Source organism: Megascapheus bottae, chromosome Y (genome assembly GCF_031878675.1).
Source record: "Megascapheus bottae isolate mThoBot1 chromosome Y, mThoBot2.hap1, whole genome shotgun sequence".
Lineage (NCBI taxonomy): Eukaryota > Metazoa > Chordata > Mammalia > Rodentia > Geomyidae > Megascapheus > Megascapheus bottae.
Genome location: NC_143548.1, coordinates 5656832 through 5680190, shown reverse-complemented (window position 1 = coordinate 5680190; position 23359 = coordinate 5656832). Strand labels below are relative to the sequence as shown.

The window sequence follows — 23359 nt, the reverse complement described above, 5'->3', positions numbered from 1 at the left end:
TAGCCAAGTAATGGAAACAATCCAGATGCCCTACTGTCGATGAATGAATACAAAACATGTGATATCTATATATACATATATATATACATACATACATACATACATACATACATACATACATACATACAATGGAATTTTACAAAGGAACAAAAGATAAGTGTTCTTGATGTGTGAATATTAGATCCTAACAGTCCAAGATCGATGACTCAGTATTTGGGTACCCAAGGTTATGGACTTGGTCTTGGAGATATAAAAATAACTACATAAACATGAAAATGTCTGATGGGCTATATACTCTATAGACACAATATTTTATTACATAGATAAATATGTATGTATGACATAGACTCAGGTTGATTTTAATTATGCTGTAAAAACTATGTGTCAGTGATTGTATGTAGATATTCCCTTCTTGAATACTTGTTTGTTAAACTTGACATTTGACATATGATTAAAAAGCAATGTGAATAAAATCTTGACAAAAAACTATCAGTCTCATGGGAGGGGAGATAAAAATGAAACACATAACTGCAAGCTTTGGCTTCATGATGCAAAACATTAAATCTCTGTAATTGAAGATAGTCTAGATTACATAGGGAATAACAAGGAAAATTACTGGAAACATATCGAAGACACATTGCAGAATTCCATGGCTCCAAGATAAAGTCAGAAGGCCTAATTTTTATTAGTATTGAGTAGGGCCTGGAGAAAGATGACCATGGAATAGAAAATATATTAAATGGAATCATTGCAGAGTACTACCAAATATCCAAAAGGACAGGCCCGTCCCAAAACAAGATGCAAAAACAGACCAGAACAGAAGAGGACATCTTATAGCCCATTAGAATCCATAGAGGATCAATAGAGACTAAGCAAAAGATCCTTATAACTGTCAGTTCCTCAAAAGACTAAACATAGAACTCCCATATGACCCAGCAATTCCACTACTTGGCATTTACCCAATTGTCCAGAAACAAGGACATACTAAATCCACCAGCACAATGATGTTAATTGCAGCACTATTTAGAATAGCAAAGATATGGAACTAACCCAGATGTCCCTCAGTAGATGAATAAATCAACAAGATGTGATATTTATACATAATGGAATTCTACGCTGCTGTCAGAAAGAACAACATTGCCCATTTGTAAGGAAATGGAAAGACTTAGAAAAAAATCTCATTAAGTGAAGTAAGCCAGGCTCAAAAGAACATAGGCTCAAAGGTTTCTCTCATTTATCATAATCAGTAGAAACTTTGGGCTTTCCTGGCAGAGATTTACAATAGAAAAATCTAGATTCATAGGGCCATATAGTATGACTCTAAATGTAAGAACTTTCCAAATGTAGAATCAAAACCATATGAGTGATTGTTGTCCTTAATGTACTATGTTATCTCTCATGACTTTTGCTGTCCCTTGGTTATCTCATATTGTTACATTATTTCACCTTGTTATCTGATATATTTTATATGTGCTTAATTGGTTATTTGAAATTGGATATTGAAAGGGGAAATCAAGATCAGGGGGGGTGAGAAAGGAAATGGGGACCATGTCATAAGGAAGGGTATCAGTGTTCATAAAGTAATGTTTGTAAAGTAAACCTTTTATTAATTACAATAAACAATATATGAGGGAAAAAAGAACCTTATAACTGCCAGGAATAAAAGAACAATCACCTACAAGGGAAAAGCAATATAAAAACCACAGATTTCTCACAGAGCACACAAGCAAGGAAAGCCTGAAATGACAAATGCCATACATGAGGGACTAAAAACTACCAGCCATGAATAGATTCCCCAGCCAAGCACACATTCATGGCTGAGGGAAATAGGAAAAAATCTTCCAAAGCAAGGAAAATTGGAACATGTAGACCAAACCTGCATTACAGAAAATTCTCAAAAATGATCTACACATTCAAAATCAACACAAAGATGATATTAACAGGGAAGTGGTACATACACATGATACTAAGTAATTTGAGAAAGAGTTGACAAGACATAGAAATTGATAGAATCTCAGATAATAAAAAAAAACCTTCAATTCAAACCCAGATTATCAATGGACTCAACCCTTCATTCAAATGATACAGACTGCTCATCTAATGAAAAATTGACCCATTATTTTTCTGCATTCAAGAGACACATTTGTCTTCATTCCCTGAAAGCAATCTTAAAAGTTAAAGGGTGGAATCTATGAAGAAATACCCCCCAGAAAAACAGTAGAATTGCCATCCTTACATCAGATAAAATAGACTTCAAGTAAAAATTATTGAGAAAAGGCGAGGGCAGTTTTTAAATACTAATAAAGGAGAATGTAAATATGTTAAGCATCTAGACAAAGCATTCCAAAGTACCAAACATCATCAGATATTAATATAGTAAAAACAAAACCACAGAGATCTAAACACAGTGATTGCTGCTGACTTTAACACACCACTATCACCTGTGGATAGATAACAAGGCAAAATTCAACTGAGTAACCTGTGAAGTGCACAAATGCACAGAACAATTAGATACAGGAGGCATTAGCAGATCAGTTCACTGAACACCACCGAAAATTTCATCCTTTTCAGCAGCACATATAACATTTTGTAAAACAGATCATACTTCAGGACAATAAGAAAATCTGTGTAAATGCAGGAATTCTAATATTTCTCAGACCACAGTGGTATAAAATTGGAACTCAGCACCAAAAGACAACATAGAACATCCATTAACTCACGCACTTTGAACAATTCATTGTTAATTCACCAGTGCAGCATTGAGGAGCTAACAACAGAAATTCAAAACTTCATGGCATTTTGTTGAAAGGAGGCTTTGTAGATGCAGCTGTTGTTTTTGGTTATCAGCAACCAGCCCTGATCAATCCACCATGTTCTTTGACAATGGCGACACAGCACATCTGCTTCAAGGAATTTCAGATGAAGTTCTGAAGAGAAAAGAATGTTCTAAGCAATGGAAATAAAGGATTTGGTTATAAGGTGTGCTGGTTTTCACAGGATTATCCCAGGATTCATGTGCCAGAATGTGATTCACATGCCATAATGGCATTTGCGGCAAGTCCATCTATGGAGAAAAATTTGAAGATGAGAATTTAATCCTGAAGCACAAAAGTCCTGCCGTCTTATCCCCAGTGAGAACTGAACCAAACACAAAATTTTCCCAGTTTTTCATCTGTACTGTCCAGATTGGAGGGCAAGCATGTGGTCTTTTGGAAGATGAAATAGGACATGGAAGTAGTGCATGCCCTCACAGAGCTTTGGTTCTTGAAATGGCAAGACCAAGAAAGTCACCATTATCCACTTCAGAAAAGTCTAATACACTTGACTTGTTTTATCTTAACCATCAGACCATTCCTTGTGTAGCTCAGAAGAACACCCTTACACCAAATCTGCTTGCAATTCTCTGTAATCTTTGTGTTCTCACTGCAATTCTTTGACTCTCATGATTTCCTTACTCTCCTCCAACTCTAACTGGATGGCAGAATAAAATTTATGATTATGAATAAAAACTAAACAACAAAAAATAAATTTTAAAGGAGCATATAATAGACAAGTTAATTTGGGACAGAGCAAAGGTAGTAGTCAAAGGAAAATTTATGGCAACACCAAGTAATTGTAGAATTCTCAAACCAAAAATCTGGAGATATACTTTAATGTCCTGAAAAAATAGAAACTAGCCAAGCCCTAATCCAGCAGAAGAAAGCAAACTATGAACAATAAATCTGAATTAAGTGAATTAGAGTCCAAAAAAGCATAGTATCAACAAAACAAAGAGTTGCTTCTTTGCAGAAATTAAAAAGGTTGACAGAACCTTAGCTAACATATAAGAAAAGAAGAGAACACACCCAAATTAACACAGTCAGACACAACCAAGGGAAGTAACAGGGCACAAAACAGCAAGAACCAGAACATAATAAAGGAATACTTTTCAAGCCTTTATGCCAACAAATTTGAGAATGCAACGTACCATAAGCTTTTCAGATAAGGAAATAGAAATGCCTGCAAAAGATCTTTCATTTAAGAAAGGCTCAGGGTCTGATGTACACACTGCTCAATTGTATAATGCCATCAAGGCAGAACTCACACTGATACTCCTCAATCAATTCAATTCAATGAATTTGAAACTGAAAGTTCTCCACCAAACTCTTTCTTGGAGGACTGCATAATCCTTGATCCAAAATCAGAAAAAGACTCATCCAAGAAAGGGATTCACTACTATAATGAACATGGATACAAAACTCACACCAAAATCTAGAATCACCAATATCTACCAAATATCAATAATGCATGCAACAAGGGCTGAGAGTTTGGCCTAATGGTAGAGTGCTTGCCTAGCATGCATGAAGATCCAGGTTTGATTCCTAGGTACCAAATACATAGACAAATGAGAAGAGAAAAAAACAGTACAATAAGAACCATAATCACGGGATAGAAAGCTCTTGTTTCCATATCTTGGAGGTACATTTATTTAGGCATATCATATATGCCTTAAGTTTCCTGATTTTGCACTATTGTAATCCTCTACTAGGAGAGTCCTAGGTGTGTACTGATTATTACCAAGCAGGGAAACCATTGAGCCTTTGTTCCTTTGGGTCTGGCTTATTCACTTAATATGATTTTTACCAAGTCTTTCCATTTTCTTACAAATAGGGTGATCTCATTTTTTCTGATGGCAGCATAGAATTCCATATGAGATCTTCATGATCCAATCACCTATGGAGGAGCATCTCCATATCTTCACTGTGGTAAAGATCGCTGCAATGAACATCCTTGTGCTAGTGGGTTTAGTATATCCTCTTTTCTGGATGATTGAGTAAATGCCAAGTAGTGGAATTGCTAGGTCATAGGGGAGCTCTATGTTTTTTTTAAGAAAATGCCATACTGCTTTTCATAGTGTTTGAAGGAATTTAAACTCCTACCAACAATGTAGTGGCAATCCCTCCTGGCCACATGCCCACAATCATCTGTTGTTACTAGATTTCTTGATCATCTGGAGTGAGGTGGAATCTCAAACTTGTTTTGATTTGCATTTCATTTATGGCCAGAAATGTTGAGCATTCCTTCATATATCCATCAACCATTCTTACTACTTCTTGAAAGAAATCTCTCTTTAAGTTTTTGGCCCAGCTTTTAATAAGATCTTTGTTTCTTTGAAGGTTGGTTTTGGAACTCTTCATGAGAAATAGAAGCAGAAGGAACAATACCAAACTCACTTTATGAAGCTAATATTATACTCATCCCCAAATGAGGGAAAGACCCAACAAAAAAGGAGAACTACAGACATATCTAAGGAAAACAGGTGCAAAACTCCTCAATAAAATATTAGCCAGCATAATCCAGAAACAATTTGAAAATATTATACACTCTGATCAAGAAGGCTGCATCCTACAGATGCAAGGCTGGTTTAACATTTGCAAATCAATCAGTGTAATACATTATATCAATAGAGCTAAGGGTAAGAATCATATGATAATTTTTCTGGACATGATGAAGGAATTTGACAAAATACAACATCCATTTATTTTGATAGCACTAGAAAAAATAGGAATAAGAGGTACATTCCTTAAAATAATTAAAGCCATATATGACAAACCTACAGCCAGTATTATACTAAATGGAGAAAGACTAGAATCATTTATCTTAAAATCAGAAACTAGACAGGGATGCCCACTTTCTACACCTCTCTTCAATATAATGTTGCAACCCTTAGCAAGAGCAATAAGGCAAGAGAAAGACATCAAACGGATCCACATAGGGAAAGAAGAAATTAAACTATCCCTGTTCTCAGATGACATGATCCTCTGACTGAATGACCCAATAAGCTCCACTCCTAAACTCCTAAACAACTTTAGCAAAGTGGCAGGATACAAAAGTAACCTGCAATACACAAACAGAAGGCCAATCAAGAAAATGATCCCATTTGCAATAGACCCCAAGAGAATAAAATATGTGCTAAATAACTTTTTACCAAAGATGTAAAGGTATTATTTAATGAAAACTATAAAAGCCTAATGAAGGGAAATAAAGAGGATACAAGGAAATGGAAAGACATCCCCTGCTCATGCATAGGGAGAACCAATATAGTGAAAATGGCTATACTGCCAAAACTGATATAACAATTCAATGCAATTCTCATAAAAATCCAAAGACATTCTTTACTGAAATATAATTTAAAAGTTTTATGGAACAAGAAATGACATAGAATAGCTAAAACAATTCTAGGCAAAAAGAGCAATGTAGATGGCATGACAATACCAGAATTCAAACTCTACTATAGAGTCATAAAAGCAAAAACAGCATTGTATTAGCACAAAAATAGACCAGAAGATCAAGGGAACAGAATAGAACCAGAAATAGAACCACATACCTATAATCAACTTGTATTTGACAAAGGAGCCAAAGATATACAATGGAACAAACACAATTATTGGTGCTGGCAAAACTGGGCAGCCACATACAGAAAACTAAAATTTGACCCTAGCCTCTTACCATGCACAATCATTAACTCAAAGTGGATCAAAAATCTCAATGTCAGATCAGGAACTAGAAACTGCTACATGATAGAGCTGGAGAGACACTGGAACTCTTAGCAAGCAAAAAAATTCCTGAACTGAATCTCAGGGTCACAGCAGATTGGAGAGAGACTTGATAAATAGGACTACCTAAAGATAAAAATTTTCTGCAAAGATAAATGCATAGCTACTAAAGTAGAAAGGCAGCAAACCACCTAGAAAAAGATAAAAAGATATTTATGAATAATACATCAGACAAATGCTTAATATTCAGTATCTACAGGGAGCTCAAGAAACTAATCTCCCCCAAACCCATCAAACCATTCACTAAATGGGCTAGGAAACTAAAGAGAGACGAGTCAAAAGAACAGGTAAAAATGGCAGAAAAGCATGTGAGAAAAAGTTCATCATCCATGGTCATAAAGGAAATGCAGAGAAAAACAACTCTAAGATACCACCTTTCCCCAACAAGAATGGCCAAGATTTTGAACTTAGAGAGTGACAGAAGCTGGTGGGGTTGTGGAGAAAAAGCAACCCTAATGCACTGCTGGTGGGATTGTAAGCAATGTGGAGGTTTCTTAAAAAATTGAAAATACACCATCCCTACGATCCCACCATATCACTAGTGGGCATCTATCTTGAACATCATAATCCAAGATATCATAAAGACAGCTGCTCAGCTATGTGCATTTCTGCATTATTCATAATAGCCAGGTGAAGGAAACAATCCAGATGCCCTACTGCAGAAGAATGGATACAGAAAATGTGATATATATATATATATATATATATGTACAATGGAATTCTACATAGCTAACAGACAAGATAAAATAATGGCTTTTGCAGGAAAGTGGATTAATCTACAGGGAATCACATTCAGTGAGACAAGTCAAAACCAAAGGAACAATAGGCTCATGGTATCCTTAATAGGTAGTGTTTAAATCCAAACAGTACAAGAAGGAGGACTCAATATTTGTGTACCCAATGATATGGACATGATACTGGAAATGTAAACACAACTACATAGACATAAAAATCTATGACTCTATAGACATAAGGTTTTATTACATAGCTTAATATGTATCTATGTCATACAAACCCTCAGACTAATTTTAATTATATTTTAAAATCTAAGTGCCAGTGATTGTATATAGAGATTTTCTTATTGAATACTTGTTAAATATTTCATTTGAAGTATGATGTAAAAAATCAATGTTAATAAATTCTTTTATTAAAAATGAAAAAAAGAATAATCATATAGTTCCCCCATGATATAGCAATTTCACTGCTTTTATTTACTGAAATCTACAGAAGCAAGGATATACTAATGCAACTATCACAACCATGTTTTTTGCAGCACTAGTTACCATAGCAAAGATACACAACCAATCCAGATGCCCTTCATTAGATGAGTAGATCAAGAAGGTATGGTACTTATACAAATGTTGCCATAGAACTCCTAGAAAGCATGAAATTGCCCCATTTGTAACAAAATGGAAAGACTTGGAAAAATCATATTAACTGAAGTAAGCCAGACTCAAAGGAACAGAGGCTCAATGTTTCTCTCATTTGTAATAGTTATTACACATCTAGGACTCTCCTAGCAGAGGATTTCAATAGTGAAAACCTAGGTACATAGGTTATATAGGATGAGGCTAATTGAAAGGATCTCTGGAATATGGAAATAAGATCTCTACCTGTTACTATGTTATTTTTTTTTGCTCTCTTTTTACCATTTGGTAAATCTCCTATTGGTAATGTATCTGACTTTGTTACCTGGTACATTATATATGTTTATCTGTTTATTTAAAATAGGAAAGTGAATGGCCCAAAACAAAATTATTGGGAGGGGATGGGGAGAGGGAAATATGGAGAAAGGCAAGAGAAAAAGTAACTATATGTAAGAAGTAATGCACCTACTACCTGGTGAATGTAACTGAACTCCTCTCTAATTACTCTGACAATAAAAATTAAAAAATAGAGCCAAAAATACAAGATTAATCATATAGGATGCTGTTGCTCAGAATGTATCCTAATGTACGCTTAATGAAAACTGTTTAAGATATCATGCACATTACAAAAAAATTCATTCTTGCACCTTAATAATGAAAGAGGCTTCTTATAAGGTCTTAAGAAATCACTAATCAATGCTTTGATGAACGTAGAGTACGTATTTTTTAGTATTTCAATTATGGTTCAGTGCATGAATCATGCACTGACACCTGAATCAGAAAAATTCAAACTTCAATGAACTTTGCACTGACAATTATAGGAGCCCATGTGAACCCAGACATACTAAGCAAATACACATTGTCCTAGAGAACATCGATGCAGAGCTACCTTAAGTAGATTCCAAAATAATTTAGTAAAATTGTCAGATAATTTTGTTCGGATGAAATATTTTTATGAAGGATGAGAAAATTGCTGTTCAGCTGTGGGAGGGATTGAACTTCTGTTTCAGTAAAGTGACTTCAAATTTCTGAAACTGATATCATGACAGCATGAGGCAGGATCAAATGATTTGTTTTTTGTTAACAGTTTAATAACAAGGAGTATTCAGTAGATGTTGTGTAAGATGTTTTGCATTTGTTGTGTATTTCATTGGATTCTGGCATAACTGGCAACAGAGCTACTAAATATAAAGTTTTCAATAACCCCAATTTTCAACTTTGATTCTGTATCAGAATCAAAGGGTGGTGATTGAATACTTGTAACAACAGAAAAGACAGGTAATTTCTTGTGCAGGCTTCTGGTTTTAGGCCATTATTCAATAATTTTGTTTGAATTCCTTAATCTGCAATAGATGATCAGACATTCTGAGGCATCCCACAATTACTTGTAAACAGAGAATGCAAGAAATCGTGGTAATTGCACAAGATCATTTACAGAAACAATTGCATTTTAATAGCACTAACTGGAAGCAGGAGTCATATATATTTATCTTCCTTTTCTGAACTGTAATCATTCATCTATGAAGGTTATAGGTGAATTTATCACATTTAAAAATTATCCATTTTTGCCAGCTTGTACTTTCTTAAACAGATTGAAAGGTGATATGTTTTATTCAGATATCTTTGCCAGTCCTGGCCTTGAATTCAGAGCCTGTGCATTATTCTTGGGTTTTCTCAAAGGCAAGAGCTCTACCACCTGAGCCACAACATTGTTTTTGTTTTTTTCTATGATTTTGTGTTTCTGAAGAACTGAACCAGGGTCTAGGCAAGCACTCCTCCACTCAGCTAAACTCCCTGCCCAAGGCTATTCCTTTTAGAAGTAAGGATGGGGTCTAAAAAGTTGCCCAGTCAGCTAAGTATAAGGTAAACATTTAAGGCAATTCACACACAATTTGAAAATGCAATTAATGTCAGCATATAAAGATTCATAAGGTAGACCTGAGTTACAATGAGTCCCTTGGCTTCAATATTATAGACTATACCTGTAAATGATCCACCAGCACATTTTTCCTTATCATGTCTATGATGCCTACTTTTCAGACTCCAGAGACCAGACTCCAGATGCAGATCTAATGTTTGTTTTTAAATGTGTGCTTAAAAACAGATTAACAATGGCTGCCATCTCATGGAACAAATAGGGACCTTTCTGATGCAAGCATCAGCCAATGGTGTTCTGAGACATGTCCCACTTACCAGTGGTTTTCTGGAGTTCCTGCTGGAGGCAGAAGCAGCCAGGGCCCTCAGGTTCTGGACTGTTCATCTGTTTTGTAAATTCGGGTGGATTTGGTGAGAGTTTCTCAGCTGGAGGGCAGCCTCCTCTCTTAGCTTTTTCACATCTTCCTTCACAGAGTCTTTATCCACATTTCTTTGCATTTTTTGTTTCATAAACCATTGTTCCTCTTCCATGTCTTCCAAAGTGCCTTCTTCGATGGTCCTGACCTACTGCTTCTCTGTGTGGGAATCGCTGTAGTCCTCTGCCAAATATTTTCTCTTCTTCTTCACATGTGAGTCTTTCTACTGCAGCATCATCCTTAATGATCCAGGAGGGCAGCTCATCTTCCTCTAGAAGGCGTGGCTTCTGCTTTGGATTTGGAGCATCTTCTTTTTGCTGGTCCATGTTCATGCCCATAAAAAGGTCAAATTCTTCCTCTCATTTGGTTCAGAATCTCATCGTCTGAACTTTATCTTCTTCCTCGTTTTCCTCCATTGAAGCCTGCAGGAATGCCCTCCACTCTTGGCTTGAAGAGTTCTAGTCAAGCATGCCTGCCTGGATAACTATCTGATATATGTCCAGCTTATATTTAGCAGCTTCAAGAATCTTCCTCTCCACACTGTTAACCATCCAGAGTCTATCACCCGGATCTCATTCTGTTGACCAAAGCAGTGAGCTCGGTCTTATAGAAAACGGCTTTTTGAAGTGTTTAGATTTCGAATTTAATGGAGAAACAAGTTTCCTATCCCATCACCCCAAACAAAAAACAAATTGAAGAATACCCCATTTTTTCAAATCCTTTTTTTACCTTCTTTCATTTGCATTTTTACCTTTTTATTTATTTTTTGCCATTTTAATTCCACTTTTTTTATGTTATGATTCTTTCCTTACTTCCCCCCATTCCCACTTTTCTTCTGTCTTTGTAATCATTCCGAGAAACATAGAGACAGCACTGGACACAGATTGGTTAGAAATGATATTTTTATTGATACAGTCACCTGCTTTATAATCTTAAGGTTTCTCATCTTTAGCATTTCTTGTCTAAGAACTCAAAATTTGTGGGATATCCCCCACCTTTTTCCTTGTTTTTCTTTTTTGTTTGTTTATTTTTACTTTAAAAAATTTTATCATTGAACTCTCATATATATACTGCCCTCTTTTCTTTATATATTCTTCTCATTACTCTTCTTATTTTCATAAGTCATACCATATTTTTTCTAAATTTTGTACTCAAGTAATTTACCTTTCTACCACCTTAGGTCAGTTATCCTTAAGCTATCCCTTTTCTTCATTACTATATTAATCTTACACTCCTGCATTACTCTTTTCATACCTCACCTCTTAAATACAATTTAGAATGAATTGTTGGTTTTCCCAGTTATAAAATGGTGACCTTTGGTGGTATCAGATTTGTCTGTAACTGCACAAAAAGAGACAGAGAGACTGATAATACCAATCTAAAATTATGAACCTCTATTGTCTGGCCAGATAAAGAGCCCTAGGTTGGTTATATCTTTAAAAATGTAATCTTATGCAATATTAATCTTGCTCCCATTTTCAAATGGCCAGAACAAAAAACTTGGGAAAAATGGCAAATCAAAAATATCATCTCCCACCTAGTATAAACAGGTAATGGAGCAGTCAATGGCAAAACTAGAGGAGAGTCCTCTAAATTGTATACAAATGCAATTGATAAACATGATTAATGAAAAATTTGAAAACACACAGAAATAGATAGGTGAGGAAGCCATAACTAAGTGACATGAAACTATAAAGAAGGTCATACGTAAATATAAGGAAGCCATAAAAGAGTCCATAATAAAGGATTTACAAAAGAAAATGGACGAATTCATAGAATCCACAAACAAAAAGCTGACTAACCTACAACAAATGTCCAGTGAGAGTAAACCTGCTGAGCTAACCACTCATATGGAAATTGAGGAGTTAAAACAATTCCATTCACGATCTAATACAAGAAATGCAATGCCGGTTTGTCAATGCAGAAGAAAGAATCTCCAGAGTTAAAGATAATCTAGTTGTTACAGAGAAAGAACAGAAAAATGAGTCAAACCAAATCGATGACATATGAGAGAATGCTTCAGGAAGTCCAAGATAAAATTGGGAAGCCTAGTTTAAAGCTAATTGGTATTGAGGAAGCCTGGAGAAAGACGTCAATGGTATTGGAAATGTACTTCAAGGAATCACGTCAGAGAATTTCCCAAATATCCAGAAGGGCAGGCCCATCCAGATAAAAGAAGCTTTTAGAACCCAAAACAGACCTGACCCGAAAACATATCCCATCACATTATATTATCTACAGGATCAGTAAAGACCAATGATAGGAACCTAAAAACAGCCAGGGAGAAGAGAACAATCACCTACAAAGGAAAAATCAATCAGAATAACCACAGATTTCTCAGCAGAGACCATGCAAGCAAGAAGAGACTGGAAGGATATATGTCATGCCCTTAAGACAAATAACTACCAACCAAGAATACTGTACTGAGTTAAGCTCTCATTAGTAACTCAGGGAACAATAAAAACCTTCCATTCCAAGGAAGAGTGGAAAAATTACATAGCAACCAAACCAGGGTTACAGAAAATTCTCAAAGATGATCTACACATTGAATATCAACACAAATATAATACTGACAAAGGAATGGCATCTAAAAATCATGGCAGCTAAGTACCACAAGAACTATCAAGCCATAGGCCATAATTAAAGCTTTGAAAAGTGGCAGGAACTAGTAAATAATTTTCAATCCTAACTCTCATTATCAATGGACTCAACCATCCACTTAAATGGCATATACTGTCTATTTGGATCAAAAAGCAATATTCATCATTCTCCTGATTTAAGGCACAGGTCTTGCCCAAGAAAACTAATATTATTTGAAACTGAGAGGTTGGAATAAAGTTTATCCGGCTAATGTCCCCATGAACAGACTGGGGTTGCCATCTTCATATCAGAAAAAAGATACTTCAAACTAAAATCAGTGAGAAACATCAAAGAATGTGATTCAATAAAGGGATCTCTCCTCCAGGAGATCATAACCATCCTAAATAACTACACATCAAATATATGTTAAGTCAATGTGCAAGTAGCTAAATTTTACAAACAATATATCTGAAGTACACATTGTTCTAATTTTTACGACATGCATTTTTTTCATCTCTTTCACACAGATGGGCAGCTCTTCAATGGGCAGCACTAAAATAAGAAAAGACTTTCTCTGAGCAGACAGAGCTTCTCGGCAGCACAGACCTGCTGGGTACTGACAGAGCCTGCACGAGCCCAGAGTTGTCACCCAGGCTTGACACGGACCTGCCAGCTTTACAGAACCTGAAAATTTATGAGTACCTCTGTGGAATACTCCACTTCTGCTTGTGGAGAATGGCGTTGGGAAGAAATCCACTCAAAAGCAGTGCCATCTTGACTGCTGGCAAAGGCAGTGCAAAACCAACTAGAGCCTGAAAAGTGATGCTAGCAGTGCCATTATTAAAAAGGGCAAAAGTTCTCCTAGGGGCAGCTAAGATGGATGTCTGCTCCCGGGACTAGGAGAAGACCCTCCCCCTGGGTGGGACTGCACTCCTGGTAAACAAATCCGCTCACAGCTCTTTTTCTACTCAATTAAGCAAACAGATCAGAAAAACCACAAAGCCACATTGCAAGAGGAAAACACTTTTTGAAGTGTTTGGATCCTGAATTTAGTGGAGATTCAAGTTTCCTATCCCATCCCACCACCCATAAAAGGAAAAAAAACAAAGAATATCTTTTTCTTTCCTTTTTTCTTTCTACCTCTTTTCATTTGCATTTTTATGTGTTCTTATTTTGTTTTTCGCCATTTTGAGTCCACCTTTTTTTTAGCGTTATCATTTTTTAATTTTTTGTTCTTTTCTTTTCTCCCCCGCTTCCCTTCGTCATTGTGGTCATTCCTAGAAATATACTGACAGCACTGGGTACAGAATGGATACAAGTGATATTTTTATTGATACAGTCACCTGCTTTTTAATCAGTTGGTTCTTTACCCTACTATTGCTTGTCCAAGAACTCATGATTGTGTGGTATCTCCCCCAACCTTTTTTCTTTTAAAAATTTTTTTCACCAATGAACTCTCCTATATATACCCTCCCCTTTTTTATATATTCTTATTACTCATATTTTCATAAATTTTATCTTATTTTTCTAAATTTTGTACTCAACTATTTTACCTTTCTACCACCTTAGGTCAGTTTTTCTTATGCTATCCCTTTTCTTTATTAGTATATTAATCTTACAATCCTACTTTACTTTTTTCTTACCTCCCCTCTTTTCTTTCATACTAGTTCATACTAGTTCTCTGTTTATCCTTCAACTTTTATAATGCATGGGCCTACAGTTGATGAATGTTGAGCAATATTGCGTATCTAGGTGTTCAATTATACTGTAGGTCAAGAGAGACTTAAATACAATAGAGATTGGATTGTGGGTTTTTTCTTGATTATAAAATGGTGATTGGTGTTGGTATAAGATTTGTCTGAAAGTGCACAAAGAGAGAGAGAGAGTGATAATACCAATCTAAAATTGTGAACATTTATGGTCTAGCCAGTTAAAGAGCTCTAGGTTGGCTATATCTTAAATATTGCAATCTTCTGCAGTGTTAATTTTGCTCCTATTTTAAACTGAGCAAAACAAGAAACTCAAAAAAATGGCAAATCAAGGATTAACACCTCCCACCCAATACAAACAGGCAGTGGAGCAGTCAATGGCAAAACTAGAGGAATGATATAAAATGCAATTGACAAACATGATTGATGAAAAGTTTGAAAACATACGGAAAGAGATAGATGAGGAATATCTTAATGATATTTGACCATAAAAAGGTGATACGTGAACATGATGAAGCCATAAAGGAGGGTAAAATAGAGGATTTACAAAGGAAATGGATGAAATCATAGAATCCACCAAAGAAGATGACCAAACTCCAACAATTGTCCAATGAGCGTAAAGCTGCTGAGCTAACTACTCAAATGAAATTCGAGGAATTAAATAATTCCATACACTATCTAAAACAAGATTTGCAAAGCTCAGGACTTGGACTTTCTCAAGGCTAGAGCTCTACCACTTGAGCCTCAGCACCATTTCTGGCTTTTTTCTATGTATGTGGTACCGAGGGATACGAACCCAGGTCTTCGTGCATGCTAGGCAAGCACTCTACCACTAGGCCAAACTCCCGGCCAGAAAATATTTTTTTTGCCAGTCCTGGGCTTAAGCTCAGAGCCTGAGAACTGTCCTTGGATTTTTATCAAAGCTACAACTCTACGACTTGACCCTCAGCACCACTTCTGGCTTTTTCTAAGTATGTGGTGCCAAGAAATCAAACCCGGGTCTTCATGCATGCTAGCCAAGCACTCTACCACTAGGTCAAACTCCCAGCCCTGGAAAATAATTTTTTACTGACATGAGTAGCATTTACAAAATCTGGTCACAAACTAGCTTCTCTTTCAGAAATCTCATGTAAATGAAGGTGCTCTATACTTTCTTTGCTGTACTTTAAAACGTATTTTGCTGGAAAATTTAATTCCCTTGATGGGACAGATAAATCATTGGGTGTCATTGAAATGTAAATATGTGTTGGGAAATAATGAGGGTTAATTAGATTTGATCACTCTATAACTTACTTCCATTCTCTAAACAGAGTATTGAAAGATGGGTTTTAACTATGAGTGTTCCAGAAAACCAGCAAAAAAATTAAAACACTTAGACTACATATATGTGTTGTCAAATAAGGGGTTCACGTGGTTGCATAAATAAACTAGGTCCTTATTTTCAGATGTGAGCAAGCTAGCCCTCAAATCACGGACACAAACACACATACACCACATCCACACACACACACACACACACACACACACACACACACACACACACACTTCAATGTTATTAATGATGTGATTTTTCTCCAGGTAGCAGTTAAGGGAATAAACCACATACAATGACCTCTCGCCATCTCTGTGTGTGTGGTGGAGTGACTCTCTCTTTCTGTTGCTTCACTCAATGGATTGACATTCTTTTTGCTTGACCACATTGAAAATACAATAGAACATATTCATAATACCTTCAATAATACCTTTGATGAACTTTACAGAAACAGATATGATTTATTTGCATGGTAAAGGATCCCAATTTTTGCTAAAAACAAGAGTTTCCCTTTTTGCCATTACAGTGACTGTTAGAGCTCCTCTCTTTTCAGTTCCATGTGGAAAAGGCTGCTTACTGTCTTGAGCCTCCTATGTGAAGATTCAATTTTTTTTAAAGTCATGGGAATTGACCTCTGGTTCGTGGCTCTGTTCCTGATCATTCAGCTGAAAGCTACAGCCCAACACGTTGAGCCAGAGCGATATTTCCTGATGATTCAACTTTTATTCAAAACGTATTTTCAAGAATATGTTTGAATTTGGCCACTGTAACTTTTCCCAAATTTAGGGGAAATCAATAACTTACATTTTACTTCAGTGACTGGGACTTTGGCTTTGCTGTGAATATTAATTCAATCTGATTTTTGGATGCACAGGATATATATTTATAAAGATATTTTCCAGATTTGTTTCTAAATTCCGTCTTCTATTTGAATAAGGAGTTTACCAGCATATTACTGCTTATAGTTTAGGGTTTTTGTGGGAAACACAAAATATAACAATGGAGCTATAAAATATGTTACCTATGATAACAAAACTCAGCAATGCATATATGGTAAAGGATTTTGTAATACTTTGGAGGGCTCATAAATACAAAGAAAATATCTATGATAATTTGAAATATTGTGAAGTAAGCACTAAGAAATGCTTCCATTTCTTTCAGGAAATACTGGTCATGGCAATATGATCTGCAACTTATAAATATTTATTGTTCAACCCATAGAAAAAATATATACTTTCCTGGAATTTGAAAGAATGTTGTTGCCATGGAAGCTGAAATTTTCTTGAGTTCTAGCCTACCAAATTCTAATTTCATTGACATATGTTGATCTGCAATAATTTGACCAATTTGTTGTGATATTAATTAAACTAAAAGAGGGAACATGATATCATGAAAACTTCATTGCCACATAACAAATGAATCCAGAAAATTGAGTAATTAATAAATACCTTTTGGATAAGGTTCAATATTTGGGGGAACTTTCAAGTTTGGGTGATTAATGGGTCTTTCTATGTGCACATGTGCGTGTGTATATGTGTGTGTGTTTTGTTTTGGAATAAGTCACTAGTGACTGGGAAAAATAAGAACACTACCATGTACCCTTTCAAAGTTGTTGATGTCAAATTAATAAAGTTGAAGAGAAGGAAGATATTGTCTAGAACTCAATAGAGTTTACATTGATTCTTCTCCAAAGCAGTTCACAAGTGAAACTCTGGAATGATTCCTCACACATATATATTCACTGTCCACCTTCACTCAGAAACTAGATCCCATGTGTGGCCCACCAGGTTATAGGAAAATAGAACTTGTAGAACCCTATATATGACCAATCAAATGGAGTTTTTGTCAGGTCTAAAATTTTGATGTGAAGTGAACAAACACATCATTTCAGAGGAAGAGAAAACTTTTGTGGTTGGAATATGCAGAAGTGTGATTAACTGAATTATCTTTCAAGGACCCATTTCTCTTCTCACTATTATAGCCAGGACAAACACACCAAGGACAGGGTAGAACTGTTTGGGCAATAATGATCAATATATGAAATAAGCATATCACATTGAACCTGCAATTCATGCTAAGCTATCACCACTAAGGTTTCTCAGGTTTCTGCATTCCTAAAATCTCAGAACAATATTGTCCAGTGTCAGAACTTGTCTCATTTGCAAGAGTTTCATCGTGTGCTCTATACATATCGATAAGCTTCTTTTGTTGTTCATCACCCCAGGGTAAATAGCAAAAGAAACTTTTGTTTTCTAGTAAATGAGAAAAGTGGATCATGCAAAACCTTTGCCTTGGTAAAGCATAGGAATTTCTTAATCACATTATGTGTTCTGGGCAAATTTACCTTGAAATCTAAGCAATTCACCACACCTGCACAAGAACATTTGTCAAGAAATGCAGAGGTTTGAGATCACTTTCATATGGCTGAGAATCTTTTCTTTCATATTTTTTGATTGTAATTAATAGAAGGATTATATGATATTTGCCAGACAGAAGGTGCATTAATTCACATATATTGATACCCTTCCACCTGTCTTGGTCCCCCATACCTCCACCTCATCTTGTTTTCCCCCCTTCCCTATCTAATTTCAAATAACCAAATACAAATATATCTGATATATCAGGTAGCAAAGTGACATACTATAGCAATGTGAGATAACCAAGGGACAGCAAAAGAGATGAGAGATGACATAGTACCTTAAGAACAACAATCATTCATTATATGGCTTATGTTTCTATATCCTAGAGATCCTTTCATTTAGCATCCTATAATATTGCCTTATGTATCAAGGTTTTGGTCTATTGCAAATCTCTGCTAGGAGAGCCCAAGGTTTCTACTGATTATGACAAATGAGGGAAATCTTTGAGCCTAAGTTACTTTGAGTCTGGCTTACTTCATTTAATATGATTTTTTCTAAGACATTTCATTCCTGACAAATGCGGCAATGTCATTCTTTCTGACAGCAGCATAGAATTCCATTGTATAAAAAATACCACATCTTGTTGATCCACTCATCAACTGAGGGACATCTAGGTTGGTTCCATATCTTTGCTATGGTAAACAGTGCTGCAATGAACATTGTTGTGCTGGTGGATTTAGTATGCTCTTGCTTCTGGATGATTGGGTAAATGCCAACTAGTGGAATTGCTGGGTCAGAGGGGAGCTCTATGTTTAGTTTTTTGAGGAACTGCCATACTGCTATCTATAGTGGTTGAACGAGTTTGCACTTCCACCAACAGTGTAGTAGTGATCAATCCTGGCCACATCCCCTCCAGCATCTGTTGTTATTAGTTTTCCTGATCCTGGCCATTCTAACTGGAGTGAGGTAGAATCTTAGAGTTCTTTTGATTTGCATTTGTTTTATGACTAGAGTTGTTGAGCATTTCTTCATGTGTCTATAGGCCATTTTTGTTTCTTCTTCAGAGAAGACTCTCTTTAAGTCTTTGGCCAATCTTTTAAAGGGATGGGTGTTATTTTGGAGATTAGTTTTGGATTGATTCAATTTTTTGAGTTGTTGATATGGTTGATTCTATGGTTGGTGAAGATCTTCTTGCTCCTAATTAATTGACTAATAGACCACATTTTAGGCCATAAAACAAACCTGGACAGATTCAGAAACATTGAAATTATTCCCTGCACTCTCTCAGACCAGAAGGGCATCAAATCAGAACTGAACACCCATATCCACCAACGAAAACCCTGTAACTCATGAAGATTGAACAACACATTTTTGAATCACCAATGGGTCATCAAAGAGATCAGAACAGAAATCCAACAGTTCATGAAAGTTAACAAAAGGAGCACACAAAATACCAGTCTCATTTGGGACACAGCAACCGCAGTAATTAGAGGAAAATTTGTAGCTCTTAGTGCCTAGAATAACAAATTGGAAAAATCACAAACCAACCATTTAATGTGTCACCTTAAGCTCCTGGAAAAAGAGCAACAAACAAACCCTAATCCCACTAGAAGGCAGCAAATTATTAAAAATCAAAGCAGAATTAAATGAATTGGAATCCAAAAAAACTATAGAAAGAATCAACAATCAAGGAGTTGGTTCTTTGAAAGAATTAACAAAATTGACCAGCCCTTAGCAAATCTTACCAAAAAAAGAATGGAGCGTACCAAAATAAACAAAATCACAGACAAAAATGCTAATATCACAACAGAAATTTCCAATATCCAGAATATCATGAGGGAATACTTCTCAAATCTTTATCCCAACAAATTTGAGAATCTAGAAGAAATGGATGAATTTCTGGCCAATATTAACATACCCCACTCAACCAAGAAAACTAACCCAACTAAACAGGCCTATTTCAAGCACTGAAATAGAAATGGCAATATTTGAGTCTCCCCTCTCCTTTTTTTTTGATAAATCTTGCCAGGGGTCTGTCTATTTTGTTGACTTTATTAAAGAAAGTTCTCCCCATAAACAGATTGGAGTTGTGATGCTTACATCAAATAAGGTGGACTTCAACCTAAAATTATAGAGAAGACACAAAGAAGGTTATAACATACTATTTCAGATATGGCTACTGAGGGAATAACCATTTTAAATATTTACAGACAAAATGCTAGAGCTCTCCACTTCACCAAACTTTTCACACACTATCTATATGAACCCATACACAGTGATTGTTGGTGACTTTATCACACTACTCTGACTTCTGGATGGATCAACAAGGCACAAACTGAACAGAGAAACCTCATAATTGAACAATTGTATACATCAACTAGACCTAACAGACATCATCTGCTAACTATTCCATTCAGGAACACGAAGCATACATCCTTTTACAATAGCAAATGGAAGGTTTTTCTGAAATAGGTCACACACTTTACAATGGAAAGCAAGTTTTGTGCAAATTCAGAAACACTGAAGTTATAACCTATATTCTGTCAGCCAAAGAACTTTTTCATTGATATCATTTTTATTTTTTCCTTTTTGACCCATTCTATTCTCCATTTTCCCCAGCCAGTACTTAGTCTTAAAAACAATGTGCAAGCATTTCGTAGATATCTTCATTCATTATATGCTGACATGATACACATTATATTTTTGTTGACTCAATGCAATGATTTTCAATCTTTTTATTATTTCTTTATTATTATTTTTATTATTTCTTTTTAAAATGATTTCTGTTCCTTTCTCTCCATTTAAGTTAACTATCTTCACTCTATTACTTTAATTATCTACATTACATTTCTCTTATTTCCCCCTCTTGATTTTCACTTTTTACCACTTGTCTTTTATTTCCTCCTTCTTGGATATTCTCGGTTCGTGGGACAACAGTTGACTGTTGTTGAAACACTTTATGTGTATTCATTGTTACATTGTAGGTTCACAGTGATTAGAATCCCATAGCATTGCATTGTTTCACTTTTTGCCTTAAAACTTGTTGGGGTTTTTCTCAGACGTCTAAGATGGGGGTTAGTTAGCGATGGATCCCATGAATAATCCCTGGAACACGGACTCTGGAAACCAGACCTCAGTGCAGATCTAACTTTATTTTAGAAAATGTGCTTGCTAAATACAGATTGAGTGATGGGTGCCACATCAGCAAATAGGGACCTACCTGCATGCGACCGTTTACCAATGGTGCCCTGAGACACACCCTGCTTGCCTGGAGTTTCTGGGGGCCTGCTCCCGGTGGGAGGGGCCTGGAGCCTTCTGGCTCCTGAATGCTTGCATCATTGAATGTGTATGTGCTGAAGCACAGATGGCAAGCAGCAGGGGCTCCCATACCACTAGCTAGGATCCCCACATTTCCCTCTTTTTCTTTATTCATGGACACTTATAATAGAATGTAGTATTGGGACCAAGTTAACTATAGGGGGAAATGGAAATCATGGGAGACTCTGGACCCTAGAATCAGGAATGGGCAGTTTATTCCAATTTTCTCAGTCCTCCAAAATCAATGGCTAAATGGCTTTTGCCAGAATAGAGGGTGTGCAATTGTAGAGATGCTGTTAGGCCATCTAAACCCTGGAGCCAGGCCTCTGGTGGAGTTTTTTAGGAGGCAGGAACTTCCTACTTCCTAAGGCAAGTTCTTTTAGCTCAAGTATCTAATAAGGCTTGGGAGGAGATCTGAATTCCATGCAAGGCATTCGTGTTGTCCCTGATCTCAGCTTCATCATAAAAGGTGGATTTATATCATAAGATATGTATCCCTGAAAGTAAACTGCCTTCTGATATTGAAGCAGTTCTAGGCTGTGTGGTTCCCAGATCCACCACTTTTGATTGCTGTCTGACAGTGTAAAGGAAACCTGTGGAGTAATTATTACTGGGAACACTTCCAGAAGGCCATGTTGAGAGTTCAACTTGGCCTCAAGTAAAGGAAGCATGGAAGAGGATTACTGAGGGAAGGGTTCACAACCCCAGGGGATTCCTGGGGAGGTGGAGGGACAAAAGGGAACCTCCATGAAGGATCCTCCAGGATGTGGGGGAGATTTGCTTTCATTTTTGATCTTGAGATCAGAGATGGATACATTTGCTGGCCTGTACCTTTATTTACAGGGGCAGGTTGGCCATGGTTGCTGGTCAGTCCCTTATCTACAGATACCACAGACATCACAGGTGAGCTCACAGCTGTATTTACAGGGGCAGCAGAGCATTCTTGCAATGGGGCTCAGTCTTGGTGATCTGCACTGGAGCCAAGGTGGCTGAAGCACGGAGGCAACTCAGAAAATCATTAATGTCCTTCTCTTTCTGTCCCTGCTGGGCTACCCTTTTCTATGTGGACTCATCCTGTATCCTGCCTTCAATCCCCTGCAGGCAGAAAGAAAGAAAATTGTTCAAGCTTTCTATCAGAATAGTGAAGGTACCTGCTCTCCAAGATACTTTTCCACATAATTGCTTGAAGGGTCAACTTATTCGCTCATCATGCCTCACATCTAGGCTCCAGTTGTTGAAGTCCATCTTGGATGACCAGGAGTGGGGTAAGATGGCATTGGAAACCACAAATATGCTCTGGAACACATACTCAGGAAACCAGACTCTTGGTGCAGATCTAACTTTATTTTAGAAAATACCCTTGCTAAACATAGGTCGAGTGATGGGCACCAGGTCAGCAAATAGGGACTTCACTGCATTCCACTATCAGCCAATGGTGTCCTGAGACCCTCCCCAATTGCCTGGAGTATCCAGGGGCCTTCTCTAGGTAGGAGAACCCTGGCACCATCTGGCTCCTGACTGCTTGCATCACTGAGTGTGTACATGCTGACGCAGAGGTAGAAGCAGCACCACACCACTATCTAGGAGTCCCCACATAAAAAGTTCCATGGTTGTGTTGGATTTTTTTTTAAGCTCACAAAAGGTGAGCGCGATGAAAAGTATACCTGTGTAAGATTATAAACCTATATAATCTGGGCAGCTATAGAGCACTAGGTTGGTTCTTCTCCTTAAGTCACAATCTTGTTTTGCACTAGTCTTGCTCCCATTTCCAAATGGTCAGAAGAAGAAGCTCAATAAAAATGGCAAGTCAATGAATCTCATTTCCA

At 36.6% G+C, this 23359-nt stretch overlaps 1 pseudogene; it reads right to left on the bottom strand.

Moving 5' to 3' along the window:
• Window positions 1-10121: 10121 nt before the first annotated feature.
• Window positions 10122-23077, bottom strand: LOC150040231 (SWI/SNF-related matrix-associated actin-dependent regulator of chromatin subfamily A member 2-like; annotated as a pseudogene).
• Between the last annotated feature and the right edge of the window lie 282 nt (window positions 23078-23359).